Source organism: Protopterus annectens, chromosome 7.part0 (genome assembly GCF_019279795.1).
Source record: "Protopterus annectens isolate FY-2018-M chromosome 7.part0, PAN1.0, whole genome shotgun sequence".
In the NCBI taxonomy this organism is placed as follows: domain Eukaryota; kingdom Metazoa; phylum Chordata; order Ceratodontiformes; family Protopteridae; genus Protopterus; species Protopterus annectens.
The window spans coordinates 1,335,335,379-1,335,347,559 of record NC_056739.1 but is presented as its reverse complement, the minus strand read 5'-3'; positions in this window follow the sequence as shown (position 1 = coordinate 1,335,347,559).

Below are 12,181 nucleotides of genomic sequence, written 5' to 3'. Positions count from 1 at the left end.
GATCAATGCTGTAATGGCCGTGCTTTAAGGAAGAGTTTCAGGGAAACTCTGTTGCTTAAACCAGGAGGTTTATCAGCTTGAAAGCACAAAATCCATTTTTGTTCACTAGATTCTGTTTTATTATTTATGTCAACTCCTCTCTTGGTACTATGCAGAATCTATAGTACCATAAAGCTAAATGTATGTTCTTTACCCTCTTTAGCTACATGTAGTGATAGTGCACTGGTTTCTTTAACATTCCTGATATCCCTAAGGTGTTCAAGTATTCTATCCTTAAACACTCTGTTCGTTTTCCCTATGTAAAATGAGAAGCAGGTAGTACAATAGCAAAAATAGACATTTTTTGTTCGACAATCTGCATAAAAAGCAGTCTCTATCTTAAAACCCAAAGTGGGATGTGTGAAATGATTACCAATATGTATATGTGTACAGGCCATACAATTCCTACACATATATGTACCAAGTCTATCAGATATTATAGTTGATTTAGTATTAAAGGATCAATAACAGAGCTGACTCTTAACTGATCTATTATTTCTAAAAGCAAAATCTGGCTGTGTGCCAATGACCCCATTCAACTCATGTACAGTAGACAGAATATCCCAGTTCTTTTTAATAATATCACATGCTACATGGACATTACTGGCAAAGGTCAATGGCATACTTAGTTTATTCCTAGAGGTATCAGTGGACGCATCACTTGAGAAAGTATTGTCAATATTATCCCTGTTGTTAATACTAGTGGGGCGGGGAGTATGGCTGGCACTTACCTGATCTATGCCGCCATCCTTCTGTTGGTATATCAAAATACTGCTAGGTAGAGGTGACAGAGTAAGTAGTGTAAACGTAGTAAGGTAAACACAATGTAAAGCACTTAAAACAGCAATAGTAAACAGTAGTAGGATAAAACCGTGCAGCAAAAAGTACTTGACAGTGCACTTGTAAAGCCAGAGATGTGTAATATGTTGAGACAGCTTGATAGTGCGAGCACAATTTTCATCTTCATCTCAAGTGATAATATGTGTATAACCAGAGGGAATTTATATATGATCTAAAAAAGCTGCAGCATTCCTTGCAAATTGTCTTTTTTTTTAAATACATAAACAGTAGCTACACCTAGAATTTGTGTTTTAAAAACAAAACATCTCTGATAATGGTGATTGTATGTGTCCTTAGTTTCACTAGCTTTCCATACATGACTGGTTCTTGCATTATGACTATTGCTTTCCAGAGTGGACTGCTTCTCCCACTGACATTGAACTGTATACATGTTTTTATACATATCCATGTGTACCCTACTATATCCTACCCATTGCAGTATTCTACCACTACAGTTCAGTACAGGCAAGAAGTGAACTTGGCTTTAAGCATGGTGGAGCATAGTCGATATAAACCTAAATGTTTTAGTCTGTGTGATTTTTTTTTTTTTTTTTTTTTTAAACTAACAGTGTCTTTTCTGGTATTAGAGAAACTCATCTTTAAATTCATGCAAATATAACCATTCTGTTGCATTTACAGTCCGAGACTTAAACCATTTCCTGTACGAAACTAACTTCTTTGGGGGACTCATTAACATATACAGCTTTGTTTCTTTTGGTGTTGAAAGTTTCTGTGAGGCAGTCAGGCTGTTGCTGTCTGTTTAGCATCACTCAGCCAAATTTCATTCTATCATTTTTTACCTTGTCCCTTAAAGCTTTTTTAAGTAAATTCCTTAACACTTGTATTCTGTGCACTTCAGTAGTTTTCACAATGATCATGTATCTGCTTTTATCCATTTAATATAATTTAATGTAAATATAAAGTTACTGCACTCCATTTTGCCTAGGAATGAAAACTAATAGTCTCAATTCCATGGGTCCTATACCATGTATGCATGGCACTGTAAACCTTATCTTAAGTATAATTATATAGAAGCTGAAAATGCTTGTATCTAATTTTTTGTGGCATATCTTTTGGTATGTCCATGTTCTCAACATTATTCTGATGACTGACACGATTTGTATCACCAGGTAGCAATTTCAAATCGTAGTATTTATTTTATTTTACTTGACTTTACTTTGCTAACCAGGGTTGAACCCTGTTTTCAGGCTTAGCTTAGTAGAGTAAGGGAGGTACAGTTAACAGTGAAAAACAATAAACAGAAATCAGTATCAACAGATTAAGTGACATGCGGCATTACTAGAGCAATAAAATATATCAAAAATTAGAACGAATTATAATGCTGATTTTGCATTCCCAATTTATATTCGTTTTTTTTTAAAGAAAAAAAAATTAGTAGGAATAAGAATGGGGAGGGTGAAAAACAGAGATGGGGGAGTTATGCAAGGGTGCATAGGAGGGAAGTGAGAAAGGGTTGGTGTGAGGGGAGAAAGTGAAAAATTGGAGAGTGTAGTGTGCCAGTGAAGGTGTATTGGGTGTGATTCTGTGGAGGGAGCGGATGTGTCAAGCTATGGGATTTTTATTACGTAATGCCTTGGTTGCTGAAGCATAAGAGAAGAACAAAAACACAATAATAGCTACAGCACCAATAACATGAAATACGTTTGAGTTTTATTGTGGAGCTATCTTGACATTCCTATATAAAATGAATCGGTCTGATCATAGTTTTTATTATAAAATGTTTTAGCTTTTATCAGTCATGCATCAGGACTATATTATATCCTCAAAGAGGCGTTCCATTGAACGCCTCTTCATCGACCCTTAAAATGTGAAATCACAAAACACTGAACATCCACATCAATGATTTCTTTCCCAGGGAAAGAAATCGCTTGCATTTAAAAAAAAAAAAAAAAAAAAAAAATCAGTACAAACTGGGGAACTTTGTCCCTACACCCCCCTAAATAAATATACCAACTCTGAGATTGCACTACAGTGGGAAAAATGGCAAACTAGCAAGAATGGCTAAGCGATTTCTTTCCCAGGGAAAGAATTTGCTGATGTGGCCATTCGCTGTTCTGAGAGTTCACGTTTTAAGGGTCGATAAAGAGGTGTTTGATGAAACGCCTCTTCAAGGACATAATATAGACCCCCATGCATCTATGTTGTGTGTGGGTTGCTTGCTTGAGAGTATTAAAAATAAAATCATATAACATACCAACCTAACGTAATAACTCTTATCTGTAGTTGAGTTGTAGTGTGTCCAAGAGGCTGCATCTGAGAAATCTGCAGTAGTTTTCTTGAAGATTGTGTTCATTAGGGGTGATCCATGAATACTGATCTTAAGTGACTTGATAACAGTTACACAGTCTGCAGTTGTGAGTAAGGGAATAAAACCTATGGCTACAGGCTGAAATTAGACCCTAAATATCTACAGCCTTTCTCCTAGTGGCATTAAATGCTTCAGACACCATCTCAAAGAAATACCTGAACTGTTGAGATGGAATGGATTCATCCTGCAGGCATTGCCTGTTACTGACCACAACAATGCTCTTTAATTAGGACTGCTCTCTTTTTAGTTAATGACATGGTTTGTCAATCCAAAGAATCAAATATGGACCAAAAGCCTAATGACTCTACAATTGTTTTTTTTTTTTTTTGCATTCTGCAGTTACTGCAATTAATGCCAGCTTGTAATTTATCTTTGATTACTCCAGCTATGGCTCCTATTGGTCTCTGTAACTATGCTATTCTCAAGCAAGTTATTGTCATTCTAGCATTACTGTACTTTCCAAGGGCAATCCTTTGCCTTCATCATGGCAAGAGATTTTATCATCTCAGTCTCCTTGGACAGGTCACCACAGTGAAAGTAATCACAGTAAAACTTTTGGTTTCACCATTGGTTATCAGTTATAGTTCATCAAACAATAACACCATGTCCAAAGCCAGCTATAAGCTAGTTAAGCTTTCTGTTCAGTTCCATGGAGTTTGATTGTCTACTGCTAATATATGTTTCCTTCCTTCACTTCTGTATTCCATAAGCATGAGCTCACTTGTAATATAGTAGCTACAGAGTCTACATAAAATCACTAAAGGATGCACGACTGTTTAGCCCTTCATCACCTTAGATGGTTCTAGAGTGGGGAATATAAACAGGACTGACTGATGAGTTAAACAGATATAGGTGAAGATATAAGACTGGGTGACAGCCATTTGAAAAAGTAGGGTTCTTCACCTCCACATGCTCTAGCCCATAAAGGGAAACATTACCAATTGAGGTATATTTTAGATGGTTTCAAACAACACATATCCAGCAAGCCCTTCACCCTAGAAATAGTCAACGTTGTAGTGAATGTAGTAAGTGTGAGGCACTGGTCAACTGAGAATTACTGTTAACTCTTTTTAAAACATTTTAGATGCTTGAAAAATTATTTTGTGGAAAAATAAATGTGGTTCTAGTTATTATCTTATAGAAATAATGATTTTTATGTAGTACACACCCATGTAATAAAAAGGAAATCTGTGTATTTGTTGTGAAATTAATATTAATATATATATAATAGGGATGCTGAGAAGTTATAATAGTAAAGTAACATTCAAAAAGTTGAAGCATGTGTTGTGCTTTTGATGTGTCACTATCACCGATGCTAGTTTCCACCCCTTCCACATATACAGTGTCACAAATTTGCCTGTTCTGATGTGATGGTATACGTTTGAAGAGGTCACACAAAATATACCCAAACAAGAAAGCCGGGTAACACTTCATTCAGCATCCACTCCTCTGCACATATGCATGTGCACAGATTTCACACAGACAAAAATGCATAAAGAAAAAAAGAGATTGTACCATTATAGTTAACTCCATAATAGCTCATTCCCACTGAAGTACTACAACCCCATTAAAAACATACAACCATATAAAGCAAGGTTTTCCTATGCTCATCTGCCTGAACTAGAACCACATATTTTGGGCGCCTGTCATTTGATTAACAGCACTTTTGTCAGGTGCCAAAGGATTGTACGAAAAGGAGCTAAGCAACTTTCACAAGTAGTGGAGTTTCCTTTTCTCTCCACTGTCGGGTGACCTCAGAGTAGGTATATTTAAGTTATGGGGCATGGGGATTGCAGAGGGCTTGCGCCCTTTCAAAATCAAAACGTACTTATGAAGTTCGGTGAAAGCTGTTTCACTCCTTTTCTTTCAATCGTTCAGCACTCAGTAAATGTGCTGTTGATCAATCGACATGTATCTATATTGTCCTGCCAGAAAATAATCCATAAACTGGATTCAGTGCTCAGAACATTTATGCAGGCCTTCCAAATGTACATCTTAGTGCAAGAAATCTGAACAAAGCCAAAAATAACGGGTGGGGGGGGGGGGGGCAAAGGTCCTAAACAAGGAAGAGATTTTAATTATTGGTGCTACAAACATAGCTACTAGATTAACAGATTTTGTATTAATGTGCTATTTCTGAAGCATGTGAAGTCTGGAACTGTAATGTTTGTCATTATTTAGTGGCATAAATCCCCAGCGATTGACAGAAAACCACAAATTGTATGAGGAACAGACCAAAAATATGAGCTCTTAAATTCACCCTTATTTAGCTTTCTTAATGCAGCATCATGCATAGAGGTCTTTTCTTCAGTTGTCAAATTAAACTTGTGAATTTCTGTCTGAAAGCAACATATCACAAATGCTGAGTAAAACTGCCCTTAGGACAACGTATGAACAGTATAAATAGCATGATTCACAATAAATACAAATAGAAATATTATGTTTACAAACGGAACATATTAAAAACAATGCTTATAAATGTGCATCACGTTTGTTAAATACTCATAATTTTCATTTTCAAGTATCCTGAGAGAAAGTTAAAACAGCAGACAATTTACTGGGCAGTGTCATGCGTGCAGAATTTTCATGGCCAAAATCATCATGAAATGTATTCTTCAGAATCTTAAAAGAATATTTCAATTCACAGCATGAATCCACAGTTTACAGAACACATAAATATTTTATTAGCATCATTCAGAAGAAGTTTCTGTAGGAGAAAATGTTTAAATTCAAAGACATAAAAGAAAGCACGACACTGTTAAAATATACTCTGAAATTTTGACACAGAGACCGGATATCTATTTTTGAAACATAATTATTTTGATTTTATGGAATAATATTCAAGCTTCCAGTTCAGTGCATAATAAAGATAATGTTAAATGTAAAGATTTCCAACATTTGAAATATAATTTTAAGCATTCATAGGAGATAAAACGTAGGACTTCAGTTAAGTGAAGAGTTGTTTTTCTTACATGGCATTCTTTATTAATCAGTATTTATCACTTCTTTTGCTGAATGTATGCTTGTACTTTAAGAAACTACTTTATGTAAAAACTACGCCTACTTCATATGAAAAATATCACAAAAATCTGATTTTTTTTTTTGTTTTACCAAAACACAACTAGTGTCTGAAGGGTCTGGAAGAGTTGGTTCTCATGAGTGTGTAAAATCTGCAGACCTGCGAATGTCTTATCAGTAGACAACCCAGATTCTGTCTTGCCTTACTGCTTAAAAACATATAGCATAGCTCTAACATCTCATTCAAGTTAGGCTAGGTGATGGAACAAAATTACAGGAAAACCTAAGAAAGTTTTAAACAGCTTCATTTCTGCCTGCAGTGTTTTCAGTCTGTCCCAGACTTTGTGTCAAAATATTGCATTGACATGCTATGTCCATTTGGTAGCACATTTTAAGTGCTTTACCACCTTGAAAGCCAGCAAAACACATCTTTTGCCTTTTTTAAACTGTAGCTAGTAGTACATGGAACACAAAGCTCCATGTACTGCAAATAAATATGATCAGGTCTCCAATCGTAAACTAGTATTATGTGTTATACATATGGAGGCCAAGAATAGATATTTGATAAATCACGCTAAGAGAAACCATGATTGACTGCGGGGATGTGTTTTACTTGTAAATCACTAATGTGTAATGCACTCTTCCAGTAAAAGGGATGCCCAAAACAGGTTGCTGTAGGTCTAAATTATTTTTTATGCTGTTTAATTCTAATATACGTATCATATGCTTAACTAATGCTTGACAATTCATAAAAAAGTATGACACTTGTCATTTCAAAAAAAATCTTATAATGTTGAGTTTATGAGGATTTGTTTTTAATATATATGGTGTAGCAGTGTCATTTTATTTTATAATATTGTTAGGTTTTGTATTTTAGGTATGTACACGGCATTCGGCTGCTGAGAGTATATACATGCAATCCAGCAACTTGGGTAAAACAATAGGCTAAAATATTGCAGATGTACTCACATTAATATGTAAAATCTACTACCTGAGCCAAACACTTGTATTGCTGCATGTTCCATAGTGGCATTACTAAAAACACAAGAGAGACCAACTGTTACTGTTAACAATAAAGGCCATTTTAGCGCCAGTATTGCAAATGTTGCACTCATAGCAATTCACTAAGAAGACCTAAACATAACATAACCATGGCTCTCCAAAACTACCAAACAAAATATCCTCCATAGAAACAAACTCTGGGCTAGGTGGTGCACAGCCAAAAGTCCAGCAGATCAACTAAAGTTTAGACAATTAAGAAATGAAACAAAAAAGCCATATTGACTGACAAAAAAAAATTTTTCTGTCAAGTCCAACAAACCCACCAAAATAAACCTCAAAAATTCTGGTCTGGTATCAATAAACTTTTACACCCAGGTCGCTCTATTACACCCACCCCCACAGCCTCTAATCTCAACAGCCCTATCCAAATTGCCAATGCTTTCAACACTTTTTTCACAGACACCATTCAATCTTTGGTCAATCAACTATCCCCTAATACTACATCTTCGTCCACTGATATCCCTAACAGCCCCCCACTATTTCATTTTCATCCTGTTCTTACATCCTTTGTCTGCACCCTTATTCAGAAACTTAAACCCACCACCCTCTCTGCAGATCAACTACCTGCAGAATACCTGCAAAAAGCCGCTAAAGCTATAGCCTACCCCATATCCATCCTCATTAACAGAACTGTTTCTGAAGGAACTATTCCATCAATCTGGAAAATCTCACATATCATTCCCCCTGCATAAAGGTGGTAATTCCAAAGATTTTTCTAACTATAGGCCTATAGCCATATTATCCCCACTGGCAGAAATCATGAAAAAGTGCATTCATAAGCAACTATTAAATCACCTACTAGAAAACAACCTACTAGCTACTTGCCAACATGGCTTCAGACCATTTCATAGCACCACCTCTGCTCTCTTATCCTTCACCGACTGCATTAATAAAAAATCGTAATAATGACACTCTATCCTCAGCCCTCTTCATTGATCTGTCAAAAGCCTTCGACATGGTCAGTCACCTGCTGCTATTAAACATACTTAGAAACTTCTCACTGGATCCACTTGCTATACAGTGGTTCCAATCCTATTTAAATAACAGGCAACAGGCTGTATTATGGGAGAATAACTTGTCTTCCCACCTCCCAGTTGCCCTTGGTGTCCCTCAAGGATCCATATTGGGTCCTCTCCTCTTTTCTGTTTTTACTAATGACCTACACTCTGTATTACCTCAAGCTACCTGTATCCAATATGCGGATGATTCCACATTAATATGCTCAGCCTCTTCACCATCACAACTTCAGTCCCTAACCCAAGATGTGTTTAGCAGAGTAGAGAATTGGCTTCTTCACCGATGTCTCATCCTGAACCAAAACAAAACAAAAATGCTACTATTCACTCCCACCCACAGAGCCTTCCCACTGCACTTCACTGTCACATCTAGCAATGGTACAATTATATCTCCCGATTCTACCACAAAACTACTTGGAGTACTAATTGACAACCACCTTACCTTTGAGCCCCTTATTAACAATACTATAAAAAACAGTAAACAAGAAACTAGGTTCCCTCTACAGGATCAAACCCTTTCTGACTCCACTAGCCAAGACCACCAATGCCCGCACCCACTTAATCTCAACCCTACTATATGCATTCCCTATCTATACTAAACTATGTAAAAGCAATCTCAGCAAGCTGGCTATTTCCTACAGTAATATTGCCAGATTTGCTACTGGGTCTACCTATAGAACCCATCATTGCAATAATCTTTATCAACTCGGATGGTTAGAGTTATCAAATCTTATTCTGTTGAACCAACTAACTATTGCCCATAAGATTCTGTATCAACCTACAAATACTCCAATACTCACTAACCTAATCACCCCCTACAATAACCTAAAGACCCTGCGGTCTTCAATAAATTATTAGTAAAGATAAGTAAAACCAACAATCTAGCCGGAGACTCACTATTCTCTAACGCAGTGGATAAAACCTGGAACACCCTCCCGAATGACCTAATCTCCCTACCCACAATTACCCTGTTTAAAACCAAACTCAAACCATACCTTAAATCACACTGGCTATGCCCTTGTGCAAAGCCAGACTAACTACCTCCCTTGTCTCCAGACACTGTTCCTCTCACTCTCCCAGTCTCATTAATATTTTATTAACAATAATGTGTGTGTAATCCTTTTAGTTCAAAAGTGCCCTATTTCACTTTCCTTTATATATTTTCTGACGTATATCCATACTTATGTAACTAGGAATGTATTTTTTGTAACTAGGAATGTATTTTTTTTCCTTGCTCATAAACTAATATGTAATGTACTGTTATAATTTGTCTAAACTTGCTATTGTACCTGTGTTTCTGTAATACTATTCTGATGTGCGGAGCTTTTCTCCCCGGGCCTCCGCTGAAAATGGACATATATCCAGTTAGACCAGCCCGGTCAACAAATGTAGAATAAATAAAATAATTAAATATCATGAAAAAGTTTTCATCTTGTCCTATCTTCTGGCACACAATAGAGCATTCAACAGACTTGGATCTAAATGAAAGATTTATTTGAAACTGGAATTTCTCTTAGAACTCTGAAGTGTACATAGTAATCTAATTTTATAGCCCATCTGAGGCTTTGCATTATAAAAGCTTTAGATTAGCATATCAAACTAACACTGCTAATGTGTTTGCCCTTTCTTCTGTAATCAGGTAATCAATCAAACATATGAAGAACTAATAATGCAGATCAACGTACAGATATTATTAGGCTTTGTTATAGTTTTTCACAGCAAACAGTCTCTTCTCCTTTTTTATGAACTGTATAAGCAACAAAATGCACCTTGAGAATTGAAATCATTTTACAGGTCTTGTTGCATATTTATTAACCAGATGTTCATCACTGATAAGAGCAAAATCAAAGCTGCCCAAAGTCTGCATATAATATTCCGTGGTTATAATAGTTTTTCATTTTTCAGGTGAGTGGTGGTAAGCAGCAAGTTTACAAAATACGATGTCACTATCGACGGATGTAATTTTAAAATATTGATTAATCAGGCAGACTGATTTTGTTGAATTTAAATAAGGTTCATTAACATCAAGCCATAATTCAGGCAATATTACAGAGTGACAGGTTGTAATTTACTACTTGTGTACCATGTATAGATATGCATAATCTTTCAGCACTAAGCATTAAAAATGAAAGCATATTTAGCTAAATTGAACATCGCTACTTTGATGTAGTTATTTTGCACTGAAACTGTTTTTTTGTAATTTAGAGCAATGAATTTATCCACCCTTGGGCTGAGTATTATTCAAATGAATACTTTTAGCCCCATCACATCTGCCATGCTATCAAGGCACATAGAAAATAGCAGATAAGGACCATTTGACGAACCTAGACTGGCCTTTTTCACATCTAGTGTTTAAACAACATATGTTGGTTAATCATCTGCATTTTTAAGTGAAACAAATAATAATAATAAATTATACCTTCTTCTAATTGTTTTTATTCAATAATTTGCAAAACAGGTATGTCCCATCCTGGATGTGTCTGATTCCTTGTAAGTATTTGGAAAATGTATGTAATGTCTCTCCCTTATGCTTCTTTTTCAAGAATGTGCATGTTAAGTCATTTTAAATGGATCATTTTGGCTTGTGGAAGAGACACCACAAGTCTAATGGCCCACCACTAGGCAGAGCCTATTTTGCTTAAGACTTTTCAGATGGAGTCTCCAGGAATGCATGTAATAGTTGATATGAGGTTGCCACAGCTGCCTTAACAAATGTGCAACCGCTTCCATCCTTTCTCTGATTGTGTCTCTTCCTAAGTGTTCCATAGTCTACTTTCCTTGTTACATTACGTTATCTAAAAGTTTCTTCCAAAGTCTCTTTCCACTCTTGTTACTGAAATCAATTTACTGCGCCTCACCTATGCATGCAGTTCTTCTCACTCAGTGCCATCAGGAACAACACTTTGCTTTGTATTCATTAAACCCAATGTGTCACAACTGTGTACCATTTTACCATCTCTCCTAAATCCAGTTTATACCTCTCTAAACCATCTTGTGTGTCAGAGTTATTCCAGATGTCTCTGTCATCTGAAGAAAAATGTCTTTCCTTTAAATTTTTATGAAATGTCACGTGTATAGACACACAACTCTACTGGTCCCAGTATATATTTCTAGACACACAACTCTACTGGTCCCAGTATACATTTCTAGACACACAACTCTACTGGTCCCAGTATACATTTCTAGACACACAACTCTAATGGTCCCAGTGTACATTTCTAGACACACAACTCTACTGGTCCCAGTATACATTTCTAGACACACAACTCTAATGGTCCCAGTGTACATTTCTAGACACACAATTCTACTGGTCCTAGTATGCATTTCTAGACACACAACTCTTCTGGTCCCCATATAGATGTATAGACAACAACTTTACTGGTACCAGTATGATAAGACTGGGTGACAGCCATTTGAAAAAGTAGGGTTTTTCACCTCCACATGCTCTAGCCCATAAAGGGAAATATTACCAATTGAGGTATATTTTAGATTGTTTCAAACAACACATATCCAGCAAGCCCTTCACCCTAGAAATAGTCAACGTTGTAGTGAATGTGGTAAGTGTGAGGCACTGGTCAACTGAGAATTACTGTTAACTCTTTTTAAAACATTTTAGAACATTTTAGATGCTTGAAAAATTATTTTGTGGAAAAATAAATGTGGTTCTAGTTCAAAGGCATAGAAATATTCCTGCACTGCAGAGGAACTGTACTCAAGTGGTAAATAGCTTTTCAGAAATGTTATAGGTCCAGTGAAAATAAAGATAGGTTGAATTTCATAAATGAGGGCCAGTGAAAATAAAGATAGGTTGAATTTCATAAATGATTCAGTTATATCATGGGTCGTTAGTGCGCACACCATTATTTGACAACAGAAT